A 17023-nucleotide genomic window follows, 5' to 3' on the forward strand; every position below is an offset into this window, starting at 1 on the left:
TTTTTTTGCAAAATTTTACAACTGAAAGTGAAAAATGTCATTTTTTTGCAAAAAAATCGTTAAATTTCGATTAATAACAAAAAAAGTAAAAATGTCAGCAGCAATGAAATACCACCAAATGAAAGCTCTATTAGTGAGAAGAAAAGGAGGTAAAATTCATTTGGGTGGTAAGTTGCATGACCGAGCAATAAACGGTGAAAGTAGTGTAGTGCCGATTTGTAAAAAAGGGCCTGGTCTTTAGGGGGGTATAAACCTGTGGTCCTTAAGTGGTTAATATATACAGCTTTCATATTCTGTTACCAAAAAAGGACTTTTTTGGCAATCTACAATATCTGGATTAGTCAGTGTGCAATTTAAGGTAGAAATACACCCATCATTATCTGGGGTTTGAAAAACACACTTTTTTTTTCTTCAAAAAACAGTATTTTCCAGATCTGCAAGTGTTAAATTCAAGTTTAATATATACAGCTTTCATATTCTGTTACAAAAAAAAAAGACTTTTGGCAATCTACAACATCTGTATTAGTCAGTGTGCAATTTAAGGTAGAAATACACCCATCATTTTCTGGGGTTTAAAAAAACACACTTTTTTGACAAAAAACACTATTTTCAGGCCTTTCAGCATCAGCACATGTGAAATTATAGGCTTATATACTGCTGTTAAATTCAGTTGTTGAACAAACACTCGTTTGGGCACAAAAAATTTAGTTGGCAGACTTATGCAGATGTCATTGTGAGATACAATCTTAATACATTTGGGTTACATTCAGAGATTTTAAATTCTGCCATTTGGTGCGCCAATATTGAATTCAGGCCTACACTGGTTCAGGTCATGTGAGATATACCCTCTAAATAGAGTGTTTTGAATCAGGGATTTGAAATACAGCCATTTTGTGCAAAGATATATTTACTTCAGGCCTACACTGATTCAGGGCGTGTGAGATCCCCCCTATACATACAGGGGTTTGATTAAGCCATTTGAAATACAGCCATTTGAAATACAGCCTTTTAAAATACAGCCATTTTGTGCAAAGATATATTTACTTCAGGCCTACAGTGGTTCAGGCCTTGTGAGATACCCCCTCTACATACAGATGTTTGAATCAGCCATTTGAAATACAGCCATTTAAAATACAGCCATTTTGTGCAAAGATATATTTACTTCAAGCCTACACTGATTCAGGGCGTGTAAGATCCCCCTATACATACAGGGGTTTGATTCAGTTATTTGAAGTACAGCCATTTGAAATACAGCCATTTAAAATGCAGCCATTTTGTGCAAAGATATATTTACTTCAGGCTTACACTGATTCAGGGCGTGTGAGATCCCCCCTATACATACAGGGGTTTGATTCAGCCATTTGAAATACAGCCATTTGAAATACAGCCATTCTGTGCAAATAAATCTTTAATTCAGGCCTACACTGATTCAGGGCATGTGAGATCCCCCTTACACATACAGGGGTTTGATTCAGCCATTTGAAATACAGCCATTTGAAATACAGCCATTTTGTGCAAAGAAATATTTTCTTCAGGCCTAAACTGATTCAGGGCGTGTGAGATCCACCCTACACATACAGTGGTTTCATTCAGCCATTTGAAAGACAGCCATTTGAAATACAGCCATTTGAACTACATCCATTTTGTGCAAATAAATCTTTAATTCAGGCCTACACTGATTTAGGGCGTGTGAGATCCCCCCTATACATGCAGGGGTTTAATTCAGCCATTTTAAATACAACCATTTGAAATACAGCCATTTTGTGCAAAGATATATTTACTTCAGGCCTACAGTGGTTCAGGCCTTGTGAGATAACCCCTCTACATACAGGGGTTTGAATCAGCCATTTAAAATACAGCCATTTTGTGCAAACATATATTTACTTCAGGCCTACACTTATTCAGGGCATGTGAGATCCACCCTACACATACAGTGGTTTGATTCAGCCATTTGAAATACAGCCATTTGAAATAGAGCCATTTGAAATAGAGCCATTTTGTGCAAAGATATATTTTCTTCAGGCCTACACTAAATCAGGGCATGTCAGACCCCCCTACACATACAGGGGTTTCATTCAGCCATCTGAAATACAGCCATTTGAAATACAGCCATTTTGTGCAAAGATATATTTACTTCAGGCCTACACTTTTTCACGGCGTGAGAGATTTCCCCTATACATACAGGGGTTTGATTCAGCCATTTGAGATACAGCCATTTGAAATACAGCCATTTGAAATACAGCTATTTTGTGCAAAGATATATTTACTTTAGGCCTACAGTGGTTCAGGCCTTGTGAAATACCCCCTCTATATACAGGGGCTTGAATCAGCCATTTGAAATACAGCCATTTGGAATGCAGCCATTTTGTGCAAAGATATATTTACTTCAGGCCTACACTGATTCAAGGCGTGTAAGATCCCCCCTATACATACAGGGGTTTGATTCAGCCATTTGAAATACAGTCATTTGAAATACAGCCATTTTGTGCAAATAAATCTTTAATTCAGGCCTACACTGATTAAGGCCGTGTGAGATCCCCCCTATACATACAGGGGTTTAATTCAGCCATTTTAAATACAACCATTTGAAATACAGCCATTTGAAATACAGCCATTTTGTGCAAAGATATATTTTCTTCAGGCCTACACTGAATTAGGGCATGTCAGATCCCCCCTATACATACAGGGGTTTGATTCAGCAATTTAAAATACAGCCATTTAAAATACAGCCCTTTGAAATACAGCAATTTTATGCAAAGATATATTTACTTTAGGCCTACACTGATTCAGTGCGTGTGATATCCCCTCTATACATACAGGGGTTTGATTCAGCCATTTCAAATACAGCCATTTGAAATAAGGCCATTTGAAATACAGCCATTTTGTGCAAAGATATATTTACTTCAGGCCTACAGTGGTTCAGGCATTGTGAGATACCCCCTCTACATAAAGTTGTTTGAATCAGCCATTTGAAATACTTCCATTTTGTGCAAAGATATATTTACTTCAGGCCTACACTAATTCAGGGTGTGTGTAATCCACCTATACATACAGGGGTTTGATTCAGCAATTTAAAATACAGCCATTTGAAATACAGCCATTTTGTGCAAAGATATATTTACTTCAGGCCTACAGTGTCTCAGGCCTTGTGAGATCCCCCCTGTACATACAGGGGTTAGAATCAACCATTTGAAATACAGCACTTTGAAATACAGCCATTTTGTGCAAAGATATATTTACTTCAGGCCTACACTGATTCAGGGCATTTGTTATCCCCCCCCTCTACATACAGGGGTTTGATTCAGCAATTTGAAATACAGCCATATGAAATACAGCCATTTTGTGCAAAGATATATTAATTCAGGCCTACACTGATTTATGGCGTGTGTGATCCACCCTATACATATAGGGGTTTGATTCAGCCATTTGAAATACAGCCATTTGAAATACAGCCATTTTGTGCAAATAAATCTCTAATTCAGGCCTACACTGATTCAGGGCAAGTGAGATCCCCCCTATACATATAGGGGTTTGATTCAGCCTATTGAAATACAGACATTTGAAATACAGCCATTTTGTGCAAAGATATATTTACTTCACGCCTACATTAGTTCAGGCCTTGTGAAATACCCACTCTACATAGAGGGATTTTCAATCAGCCATTTGAAATACAGCCATTTTGTGCAAAGATATATTTACTTCAGGCCTACACTGATTCAGCGCGTGTGTGATCCCCCCTATACATAGAGAGGTTTGTTTCATCCATTTGAAATACAGCCATTTGAAATACAGCCATTTTGTGCAAAGATATATTTACTTCAGGCCTTCATTGATTCAGGGTGTGTGTGATCCCCCCTATACATACAAGGGTTTGATTCAGCCATTTAAAATAGAGCTATTTGAAATACAGCCATTTTGTGCAAAGAAATCTTTAATTCAGGCCTACACTGATTCAGGGCGTGTGAGATCCCCCCTATACATACAGGGGTTTGATTCAGCCATTTTTTAATACAGCCATTTGAAATGCAGCCATTTTGTACAAAGATATATTTACTTCAGGCCTACACTGATTCGGGGCGTGTGCGATCAACCCTACACATACAGTGGTTTGATTCAGCCATTTGAAGCACAGCCATTTGAAGTACAGTTATTTGAAATACAGCCATTTAAATACAACCATTTTGTGCAAAGATATATTTTCTTCAGGCCTACACTGAATCAGGGCATGTCAGATCCCCCCTACACATACAGGGGTTTGATTCAGCCATTTGAAATGCAGCCTTTTGAAATACAGTCATTTTGTGCAAAGATATATTTACTTCAGGCCTACACTTTTTCAGGGCGTGTGAGATCCCCCCTATGCATACAGGGGTTTGATTCAGCCTTTTGAGATACAGCCATTTGAAATACAGCCCTTCGAAATACAGCAATTTTGTGCAAAGATATATTTACTTCAGACCTACACTGATTCAGTGCATGTGAGATCCCCTCTATACATACATACATACATACAGGGGTTTGATTCAGCCATTTGAAATACAGCCATTTGAAATACAGCCATTTTCAAATACAGCCATTTTGTGCAAAGATATATTTACTTCAGGCCTACAGTGGTTCAGGCCTTGTGAGATACCCCCTCTACATAAAGTTGTTTGAATCAGCCATTTGAAATACTTCCATTTTGCGCAAAGATATATTTACTTCAGCCCTACACTAATTCAGGGTGTTTTTGATCCCCCTATACATACAGGGGTTTGATTCAGCCATTTAAAATACAGCCATTTAAAATACAGCCATTTGAAATACAGCCATTTTGTGCAAAGATATATTTACTTCAGGCCTATAGTGTCTCAGGCCTTGTGAGATACCCCCTCTACATACAGGGGTTAGAATCAACCATTTGAAATACAGCTCTTTGAAATACAGCCATTTTGTGCAAAGATATATTTACTTCAGGCCTACACTGATTCAGGGCATTTGTGATCCCCCCTCTACATACAGGGGTTTGATTCAGTAATTTGAAATACAGCCATATGAAATACAGCCATTTTGTGCAAAGATATATTACTTCAGGCCTACACTGATTCAGGGCGTGTCTGATCCACCCTATACATATAGGGGTTCGATTAAGCCATTTGAAATACAGCCATTTTGTGCAAATAAATCTCTAATTCAGGCCTACACTGATTCAGGGCAAGTGAGATCCCCCTATACATAAAGGGGTTTGATTCAGCCATTTGAAATATAGACATTTGAAATACAGCCATTTTGTGCAAAGATATATTTACTTCAGGCCTACACTAATTCAGGGTGTGTGTGATTCACCTATACATACAGGGGTTTGATTCAGCAATTTAAAATACAGCCGTTTGAAATACAGCCTTTTGAAATACAGTCATTTTGTGCAAAGATATATTTACTTCAGGCCTATAGTGTCTCAGGCCTTGTGAGATACCCCCTCTACATACAGGGGTTAGAATCAACCATTTGAAATACAGCTCTTTGAAATACAGCCATTTTGTGCAAAGATATATTTACTTCAGGCCTACAGTAGTTCAGGCCTTGTGAAATACCCACTCTACATAGAGGGGTTTGAATCAGCCATTTGAAATACAGCCATTTGAAATACAGCCATTTTGTGCAAAGATATATTTACTTCAGGCCTTCACTGATTCAGGGCGTGTGTGATCCCACCTATACATACAGAGGTTTGTTTCATCCATTTGAAATACAGCCATTTGAAATACAGCCATTTTGTGCAAAGATATATTTACTTCAGGATTTCACTGATTCAGGGTGTGTGTGATCCCCCTATACATACAAGGGTTTGATTCAGCCATTTAAAATAGAGCCATTTGAAATACAGCCATTTTGTGCAAAGAAATCTTTAATTTAGGCCTACACTGATTCAGGGCGTGTGAGATCCCCCCTATACATACAGGGGTTTGATTCAGCCATTTTTAATACAGCCATTTGAAATGCAGCCATTTTGTACAAAGATATATTTACTTCATGCCTACACTGATTCAGGGCGTGTGAGATCAACCCTACACATACAGTGGTTTGATTCAGCCATTTGAAGTACAGCCATTTGAAATACAGTTATTTGAAATACAGCCATTTTAAATACAGCCATTTTGTGCAAAGATATATTTTCTTCAGGCCTCCACTGAATCAGGGCATGTCAGATCCCCCCTACACATACAGGGGTTTGATTCAGCCATTTGAAATACAGCCTTTTGAAATACAGTCATTTTGTGCAAAGATATATTTACTTCAGGCCTACACTTTTTCAGGGCGCATGAGATCCCCCCTATGCATACAGGGGTTTGATTCAGCCTTTTGAGATACAGCCATTTGAAATACAGCCCTTCGAAATACAGCCATTTTGTGCAAAGATATATTTTCTTCAGGCCTACACTGAATCAGGGCATGTCAGATCCCCCCTACACATACAGGGGTTTGATTCAGCCATTTGAAATACAGCCTTTTGAAATACAGTCATTTTGTGCAAAGATATATTTACTTCAGGCCTACACTTTTTCAGGGCGTGTGAGATCCCCCCTATGCATACAGGGGTTTGATTCAGCCTTTTGAGATACAGCCATTTGAAATACAGCCCTTCGAAATACAGCAATTTTGTGCAAAGATATATTTACTTCAGACCTACACTGATTCAGTGCATGTGAGATCCCCTCTATACATACAGGGGTTTGATTCAGCCATTTGAAATACAGCCAGTTGAAATACAGCCATTTGAAATACAGCCATTTTCAAATACAGCCATTTTGTGCAAAGATATATTTACTTCAGGCCTACAGTGGTTCAGGCCTTGTGAGATACCTACTCTACATAAAGTTGTTTGAATCAGCCATTTGAAATACTTCCATTTTGTGCAAAGATATATTTACTTCAGCCCTACACTAATTCAGGGTGTGTGTGACCCCCCTATACATACAGGGGTTTGATTCAGCAATTTAAAATACAGCCATTTAAAATACAGCCATTTTGTGCAAAGATTTATTTACTTCAGGCCTATAGTGTCTCAGGCCTTGTGAGATACCCTCTCTACATACAGGGGTTAGAATCAACCATTTGAAATACAGCTCTTTGAAATACAGCCATTTTGTGCAAAGATATATTTACTTCAGGCCTACACTGATTCAGGGCGTGTCTGATCCACCCTATACATATAGGGGTTTGAATAAGCCATTTGAAATACAGCCATTTGAAATACAGCCATTTTGTGCAAATAAATCTCTAATTCAGGCCTACACTGATTCAGGGCAAGTGAGATCTCCCCTATACATAAAGGGGTTTGATTCAGCCATTTGAAATATAGACATTTGAAATACAGCCATTTTGTGCAAAAATATATTTACTTCAGGCCTACACTAATTCAGGGTGTGTGTGATCCACCTATACATACAGGGGTTTGATTCAGCAATTTAAAATACAGCCATTTGAAATACAACCATTTGAAATACAGCCATTTTGTGCAAAGATATATTTACTTCAGGACTACAGTGTCTCAGGCCTTGTGAGATACCCCCTCTACATACAGGGGTTAGAATCAACCATTTGAAATACAGCTCTTTGAAATACAGCCATTTTGTGCAAAGATATATTTACTTCAGGCCTACAGTAGTTCAGGCCTTGTGAAATACCCACTCTACATAGAGGGGTTTCAATCAGACATTTGAAATACAGCCATTTGAAATACAGCCATTTTGTGCAAAGATATATTTACTTCAGGCCTTCACTGATTCAGGGCGTGTGTAATCCCACCTATACATACAGAGGTTTGTTTCACCTATTTGAAATACAGCCATTTGAAATACAGCCATTTTGTGCAAAGATATATTTACTTCAGGCCTTCACTGATTCAGGGTGTGTGTGATCCCCCCTATACATACAAGGGTTTGATTCAGCTATTTAAAATAGAGCCATTTGAAATACAGCCATTTTGTGCAAAGAAATCTTTAATTCAGGCCTACACTGATTCAGGGCGTGTGAGATCCCCCATATACATACAGGGGTTTGATTCAGCCATTTTTAATACAGCCATTTGAAATGCAGCCATTTTGTACAAAGATATATTTACTTCATGCCTACACTGATTCAGGGCGTGTGAGATCAACCCTACACATACAGTGGTTTGATTCAGCCATTTGAAGTACAGCCATTTGAAGTACAGTTATTTGAAATACAGCCATTTTAAATACAGCCATTTTGCGCAAAGATATATTTTCTTCAGGCCTCCACTGAATCAGGGCATGTCAGATCCCCCCTACACATACAGGGGTTTGATTCAGCCATTTGAAATACAGCCTTTTGAAATACAGTCATTTTGTGCAAAGATATTTTTACTTCAGGCCTACAGTGGTTCAGGCCTTGTGAGATACCCCCTCTACATAAAGTTGTTTGAATCAGCCATTTGAAATACTTCCATTTTGCGCAAAGATATATTTACTTCAGCCCTACACTAATTCAGGGTGTGTGTGATCCCCCTATACATACAGGGGTTTTATTCAGCCATTTAAAATACAGCCATTTGAAATACAGCCATTTTGTGCAAAGATATATTTACTTCAGGCCTATAGTGTTTCAGGCCTTGTGCGATACCCCCTCTACATACAGGGGTTAGAATCAACCATTTGAAATACAGCTCTTTGAAATACAGCCATTTTGTGCAAATATATATTTACTTCAGGCCTACACTGATTCAGGGCATTTGTGATCCCCCCTCTACATACAGGGGTTTGATTCAGCAATTTGAAATACAGCCATTTTGTGCAAAGATATATTTACTTCAGGCCTACACTGATTCAGGGCGTGTCTGATCCACCCTATACATATAGGGGTTTGATTAAGCCATTTGAAATGCAGCCATTTGAAATACAGCCATTTTGTGCAAATAAATCTCTAATTCAGGCCTACACTGATTCAGGGCAAGTGAGATCCCCCCTATACATAAAGGGGTTTGATTCAGCCATTTGAAATATAGACATTTGAAATACAGCCATTTTGTGCAAAAATATATTTACTTCAGGCCTACACTAATTCAGGGTGTGTGTGATCCACCTATACATACAGGGGTTTGATTCAGCAATTTAAAATACAGCCATTTGAAATACAACCATTTGAAATACAGCCATTTTGTGCAAAGATATATTTACTTCAGGCCTACAGTGTCTCAGGCCTTGTTAGATACCCCCTCTACATACAGGGGTTAGAATCAACCATTTGAAATACAGCTCTTTGAAATACAGCAATTTTGTGCAAAGATATATTTACTTCAGGCCTACAGTAGTTCAGGCCTTGTGAAATACCCACTCTACATAGAGGGGTTTCAATCAGCCATTTGAAATACAGCCATTTGAAATTCAGCCATTTTGTGCAAAGATATATTTACTTCAGGCCTTCACTGATTCAGGGCGTGTGTGATCCCACCTATACATACAGAGGTTTGTTTCACCTATTTGAAATACAGCCATTTAAAATACAGCCATTTTGTGCAAAGATATATTTACTTCAGGCCTTCACTGATTTGGGGTGTGTGTGATCCCCCCTATACATACAAGGGTTTGATTCAGCTATTTAAAATAGAGCCATTTGAAATACAGCCATTTTGTGCAAAGAAATCTTTAATTCAGGCCTACACTGATTCAGGACGTGTGAGATCCCCCCTATACATACAGGGGTTTGATTCAGCCATTTTTAATACAGCCATTTGAAATGCAGCCATTTTGTACAAAGATATATTTACTTCATGCCTACACTGATTCAGGGTGTGTGAGATCAACCCTACACATACAGTGGTTTGATTCAGCCATTTGAAGTACAGCCATTTGAAGTACAGTTAGTTGAAATACAGCCATTTTAAATACAGCCATTTTGTGCAAAGATATATTTTCTTCAGGCCTCCACTGAATCAGGGCATGTCATATCCCCCCTACACATACAGGGGTTTGATTCAGCCATTTGAAATACAGCCTTTTGAAATACAGTCATTTTGTGCAAAGATATATTTACTTCAGGCCTACAGTGGTTCAGGCCTTATGAGATACCCCCTCTACATAAAGTTGTTTGAATCAGCCATTTGAAATACTTCCATTTTGTGCAAAGATATATTTACTTCAGCCCTACACTAATTCAGGGTGTGTGTGATCCCCCTATAAATACAGGGGTTTGATTCAGCCATTTAAAATACAGCCATTTAAAATACAGTCATTTGAAATACAGCCATTTTGTGCAAAGATATATTTACTTCAGGCCTATAGTGTCTCAGGCCTTGTGAGATACCCCCTCTACATACAGGGGTTAGAATCAACCATTTGAAATACAGCTCTTTGAAATACAGCCATTTTGTGCAAAGATATATTTACTTCAGGCCTACACTGATTCAGGGCATTTGTGATCCCCCCTCTACATACAGGGGTTTGATTCAGTAATTTGAAATACAGCCATATGAAATACAGCCATTTTGTGCAAAGATATATTACTTCAGGCCTACACTGATTCAGGGCGTGTCTGATCCACCCTATACATATAGGGGTTCGATTAGGCCATTTGAAATACAGCCATTTTGTGCAAATAAATCTCTAATTCAGGCCTACACTGATTCAGGGCAAGTGAGATCCCCCTATACATAAAGGGGTTTGATTCAGCCATTTGAAATATAGACATTTGAAATACAGCCATTTTGTGCAAAGATATATTTACTTCAGGCCTACACTAATTCAGGGTGTGTGTGATCCACCTATACATACAGGGGTTTGATTCAGCAATTTAAAATACAGCCGTTTGAAATACAGCCTTTTGAAATACAGTCATTTTGTGCAAAGATATATTTACTTCAGGCCTATAGTGTCTCAGGCCTTGTGAGATACCCCCTCTACATACAGGGGTTAGAATCAACCATTTGAAATACAGCTCTTTGAAATACAGCCATTTTGTGCAAAGATATATTTACTTCAGGCCTACAGTAGTTCAGGCCTTGTGAAATACCCACTCTACATAGAGGGGTGTGAATCAGCCATTTGAAATACAGCCATTTGAAATACAGCCATTTTGTGCAAAGATATATTTACTTCAGGCCTTCACTGATTCAGGGCGTGTGTGATCCCACCTATACATACAGAGGTTTGTTTCATCCATTTGAAATACAGCCATTTGAAATACAGCCATTTTGTGCAAAGATATATTTACTTCAGGATTTCACTGATTCAGGGTGTGTGTGATCCCCCCTATACATACAAGGGTTTGATTCAGCCATTTAAAATAGAGCCATTTGAAATACAGCCATTTTGTGCAAAGAAATCTTTAATTCAGGCCTACACTGATTCAGGGCGTGTGAGATCCCCCCTATACATACAGGGGTTTGATTCAGCCATTTTTAATACAGCCATTTGAAATGCAGCCATTTTGTACAAAGATATATTTACTTCATGCCTACACTGATTCAGGGCGTGTGAGATCAACCCTACACATACAGTGGTTTGATTCAGCCATTTGAAGTACAGCCATTTGAAGTACAGTTATTTGAAATACAGCCATTTTAAATACAGCCATTTTGTGCAAAGGTATATTTTCTTCAGGCCTCCACTGAATCAGGGCATGTCAGATTTCCCCTACACATACAGGGGTTTGATTCAGCCATTTGAAATACAGCCTTTTGAAATACAGTCATTTTGTGCAAAGATATATTTACTTCAGGCCTACACTTTTTCAGGGCGCATGAGATCCCCCCTATGCATACAGGGGTTTGATTCAGCCTTTTGAGATACAGCCATTTGAAATACAGCCATTCGAAATTCAGCCATTTTGTGCAAAGATATATTTTCTTCAGGCCTACACTAAATCAGGGCATGTCAGATCCCCCCTACACATACAGGGGTTTGATTCAGCCATTTGAAATACAGCCTTTTGAAATACAGTCATTTTGTGCAAAGATATATTTACTTCAGGCCTACACTTTTTCAGGGCGTGTGAGATCCCCCCTATGCATACAGGGGTTTGATTCAGCCTTTTGAGATACAGCCATTTGAAATACAGCCCTTCGAAATACAGCAATTTTGTGCAAAGATATATTTACTTCAGACCTACACTGATTCAGTGCATGTGAGATCCCCTCTATACATACAGGGGTTTGATTCAGCCATTTGAAATACAGCCATTTGAAATACAGCCATTTTCAAATACAGCCATTTTGTGCAAAGATATATTTACTTCAGGCCTACAGTGGTTCAGGCCTTGTGAGATACCCCCTCTACATAAAGTTGTTTGAATCAGCCATTTGAAATACTTCCATTTTGTGCAAAGATATATTTACTTCAGCCCTACACTAATTCAGGGTGTGTGTGATCCCCCTATACATACAGGGGTTTGATTCAGCAATTTAAAATACAGCCATTTAAAATACAGCCATTTGAAATACAGGCATTTGAAATACAGCCATTTTGTGCAAAGATATATTTACTTCAGGCCTATAGTGTCTCAGGCCTTGTGAGATACCCGCTCTACATACAGGGGTTTGATTCAGCAATTTGAAATACAGCCATATGAAATACAGCCATTTTGTGCAAAGATATATTATTTCAGGCCTACACTGATTCAGGGCGTGTCTGATCCACCCTATACATATAGGGGTTTGATTAAGCCATTTGAAATACAGCCATTTGAAATACAGCCATTTTGTGCAAATAAATCTCTAATTCAGGCCTACACTGATTCAGGGCAAGTGAGATCCCCCCTATACATAAAGGGGTTTGATTCAGCTATTTGAAATATAGACATTTGAAATACAGCCATTTTGTGCAAAAATATATTTACTTCAGGCCTACACTAATTCAGGGTGTGTGTGATCCACCTATACATACAGGGGTTTGATTCAGCAATTTAAAATACAGCCATTTGAAATACAGCCATTTGAAATACAGCCATTTTGTGCAAAGATATATTTACTTCAGGCCTACAGTGTCTCAGGCCTTGTGAGATACCCCCTCTACATACAGGGGTTAGAATCAACCATTTGAAATACAGCTCTTTGAAATACAGCCATTTTGTGCAAAGATATATTTACTTCAGGCCTACAGTAGTTCAGGCCTTGTGAAATACCCACTCTACATAGAGGGGTTTCAATCAGCCATTTGAAATACAGCCATTTGAAATTCAGCCATTTTGTGCAAAGATATATTTACTTCAGGCCTACACTGATTCAGGGCGTGTGTGATCCCACCTATACATACAGAGGTTTGTTTCACCTATTTGAAATACAGCCATTTGAAATACAGCCATTTTGTGCAAAGATATATTTACTTCAGGCCTTCACTGATTCAGGGTGTGTGTGATCCCCCCTATACATACAAAGGTTTGATTCAGCTATTTAAAATAGAGCCATTTGAAATACAGCCATTTTGTGCAAAGAAATCTTTAATTCAGGCCTACACTGATTCAGGGTGTGTGAGATCCCCCCTATACATACAGGGGTTTGATTCAGCCATTTTTAATACAGCCATTTGAAATGCAGCCATTTTGTACAAAGATATATTTACTTCATGCCTACACTGATTCAGGGCGTGTGAGATCAACCCTACACATACAGTGGTTTGATTCAGCCATTTGAAGTACAGCCATTTGAAGTACAGTTATTTGAAATACAGCCATTTTAAATACAGCCATTTTGTGCAAAGATATATTTTCTTCAGGCCTCCACTGAATCAGGGCATGTCAGATCCCCCCTACACATACAGGGGTTTGATTCAGCCATTTGAAATACAGCCTTTTGAAATACAGTCATTTTGTGCAAAGATATATTTACTTCAGGCCTACACTTTTTCAGGGCGCATGAGATCCCCCCTATGCATACAGGGGTTTGATTCAGCGTTTTGAGATACAGCCATTTGAAATTCAGCCATTTTCAAATACAGCCTTTTTGTGCAAAGATATATTTACTTCAGGCCTACAGTGGTTCAGGCCTTGTGAGATACCCCCTCTACATAAAGTTGTTTGAATCACCCATTTGAAATACTTCCATTTTGTGCAAAGATATATTTAATTCAGGCCTACACTAATTTAGGGTGTGTGTGATCCCCCTATACATACAGGGGTTTGATTCAGCAATTTAAAATACAGCCATTTGAAATACAGCGATTTTGAAATACAGCCATTTTGTGCAAATATATATTTACTTCAGGCCTACAGTGTCTCAGGCCTTGTGAGATACTCCCTCTACATACAGGGGTTAGAATCAACCATTTGAAATACAGCTCTTTGAAATACAGCCATTTTGTGCAAAGATATATTTACTTCAGGCCTACACTGATTCAGGGCATTTGTGATCCCCCCTCTACATACAGGGGTTTGATTCAGCCATTTGAAATACAGCCATTTGAAATACAGCCATTTTGTGCAAATAAATCTCTAATTCAGGCCTACACTGATTCAGGGCAAGTTAGATCCCCCCTATACATAAAGGGGTTTGATTCAGCCATTTGAAATATAGACATTTAAAATACAGCCATTTTGTGCAAAGATATATTTTACTTCAGGCCTACACTGATTCAGGGCGTGTGTGATCCCCCTATACATACAGGGGTTTGTTTCATCCATTTGAAATACAGCCATTTGAAATACAGCCATTTTGTGCAAAGATATATTTACTTCAGGCCTTCACTGATTCAGGGTGTGTGTGATCCCCCCTATACATACAAGGGTTTGATTCAGCCATTTAAAATAGAGCCATTTGAAATACAGCAATTTTGTGCAAATAAATCTTTAATTCAGGCCTACACTGATTCAGGGCGTGTGAGATCCCCCCTATACATACAGGGGTTTGATTCAGCCATTTTTAATACAGCCATTTGAAATGCAGCCATTTTGTACAAAGTTATATTTAGTTCAGGCCTACACTGATTCAGGGCGTGTGAGATCAACCCTACACATACAGTGGTTTGATTTAGCCATTTGAAGTACAGCCATTGGAAGTACAGCCATTTGAAATACAGCCATTTGAAATACAGCCATTTTGTGCAAAGATATATTTACTTCAGGCCTACAGTGTCTCAGGCCTTGTGAGATACCCCCTCTACATACAGGGGTTAGAATCAACCATTTGAAATACAGCTCTTTGAAATACAGCCATTTTGTGCAAAGATATTTTTACTTCAGGCCTACACTGATTCAGGGTGTGTGAGATCCCCCCTATACATACAGGGGTTTGATTCAGCCATTTGAAGTACAGCCATTTAAAATACAGCCATTTTGTGCAAAGATATATTTACTTCAGGCCTACACTGATTCAGTGCGTGTGTGATCCCCCTATACATACAGGGGTTTGATTCAGCAATTTGAAATACAGCCATTTGAAATACAGCAATTTTTTGCAAAAATATATTTACTTTAGGCCTACACTGATTCAGGGCGTGTGTGATCCCCGCTATACATACAGGGGTTTGATTCAGCCATTTTAAATACAGCCTTTTGAAATACAGTCATTTTGTACAAAGAAATCTTTAATTTAGGCCTACACTGATTCAGGGCGTGTGAGATCCCACCTATAAATACAGGGGTTTGATTCAGCCTTTTGAAATACAGCCATTTGAAATACAGCCATTTTGTGCAAAGATATATTTACTTCAGGAATTGTGAGATGCCCCCATACATATAGGGGTTTGAATCAGCCATTTGAAATACAGCAATTTTGTGCAAAGATATATTTACTTCAGACCTACACTGATACAGGACGTGTAAGATCCCCCCTATACATACAGGGGTTTCATTCAGCCATTTGAAGTATAGCCATTTGAAATACAGCCATTTGAAATACAACCATTTTGTGCAAAGATATATTTACTTCAGGCCTACACTGATTCAGGGCGTGTGAGAATCCCCCCTATACATATAGGGGTTTGATTCAGCCATTTGAAGTACAGCCATTTGAAGTACAGCCATTGGAAATTCAGCTATTTTGTGCAAAGATATATTTACTTCAGGCCTACACTTATTCAGGGCATGTGTGATCCCCCTATACATACAGGGGTTTGATTCAGCAATTTGAAATATAGCCATATTAAATACAGTCATTTTTTGCAAAGATATATTTACTTTAGGCCTACACTGATTCAGGGCGTGTGAGATCCCCCTATACATACAGGGGTTTGATTCAGCCATTTGAAATACAGCCATTTGAAATACATCTATTTGAACTATAGCCATTTTGTGCTAATAAATCTTTAATTCAGGCCTACACTGATTTAGGGCGTGTGAGATCCCCTCTATACATACAGGGGTTTAATTCAGCCATTTGAAATACAGCCATTTGAAATACAGCCATTTTGGGCAAATATATATTTACTTCAGGTCTACAGTGGTTCAGGCCTTGTGAGACACCCCCTCCACATACAGGGGTTTTAATCAGCCATTTAAAATACAGCCATTTGAAATACAGCCATTTTGTGCAAAGATATATTTACTTCTGGCCTAAACTGATTCAGGGCGTGTGAGATCCACCCTACACATACAGTGGTTTGATTCAGCCATTTGAAATATAGCCATTGGATAATACAGCCATTTTGTGCAAAGATATATTTTCTTCAGACCTACACTGTAACAGGGCATGTCAGATCCCCCCTACACATACAGGGGTTTGATTCAGCAATTTGAAATATAGCCATATTAAATACAGTCATTTTTTGCAAAGATATATTTACTTTAGGCCTACACTGAATCAGGGCGTGTGAGATCCCCCTATACATACAGGGGTTTGATTCAGCCATTTGAAATACAGCCATTTGAAATACATCTATTTGAACTATAGCCATTTTGTGCTAATAAATCTTTAATTCAGGCCTACACTGATTTAGGGCGTGTGAGATCCCCTCTATACATACAGGGGTTTAATTCAGCCATTTGAAATACAGCCATTTGAAATACAGCCATTTTGGGCAAATATATATTTACTTCAGGTCTACAGTGGTTCAGGCCTTGTGAGATACCCCCTCCACATACAGGGGTTTGAATC

This window comes from Bufo bufo, chromosome 7 (genome assembly GCF_905171765.1).
Source record: "Bufo bufo chromosome 7, aBufBuf1.1, whole genome shotgun sequence".
Lineage (NCBI taxonomy): Eukaryota > Metazoa > Chordata > Amphibia > Anura > Bufonidae > Bufo > Bufo bufo.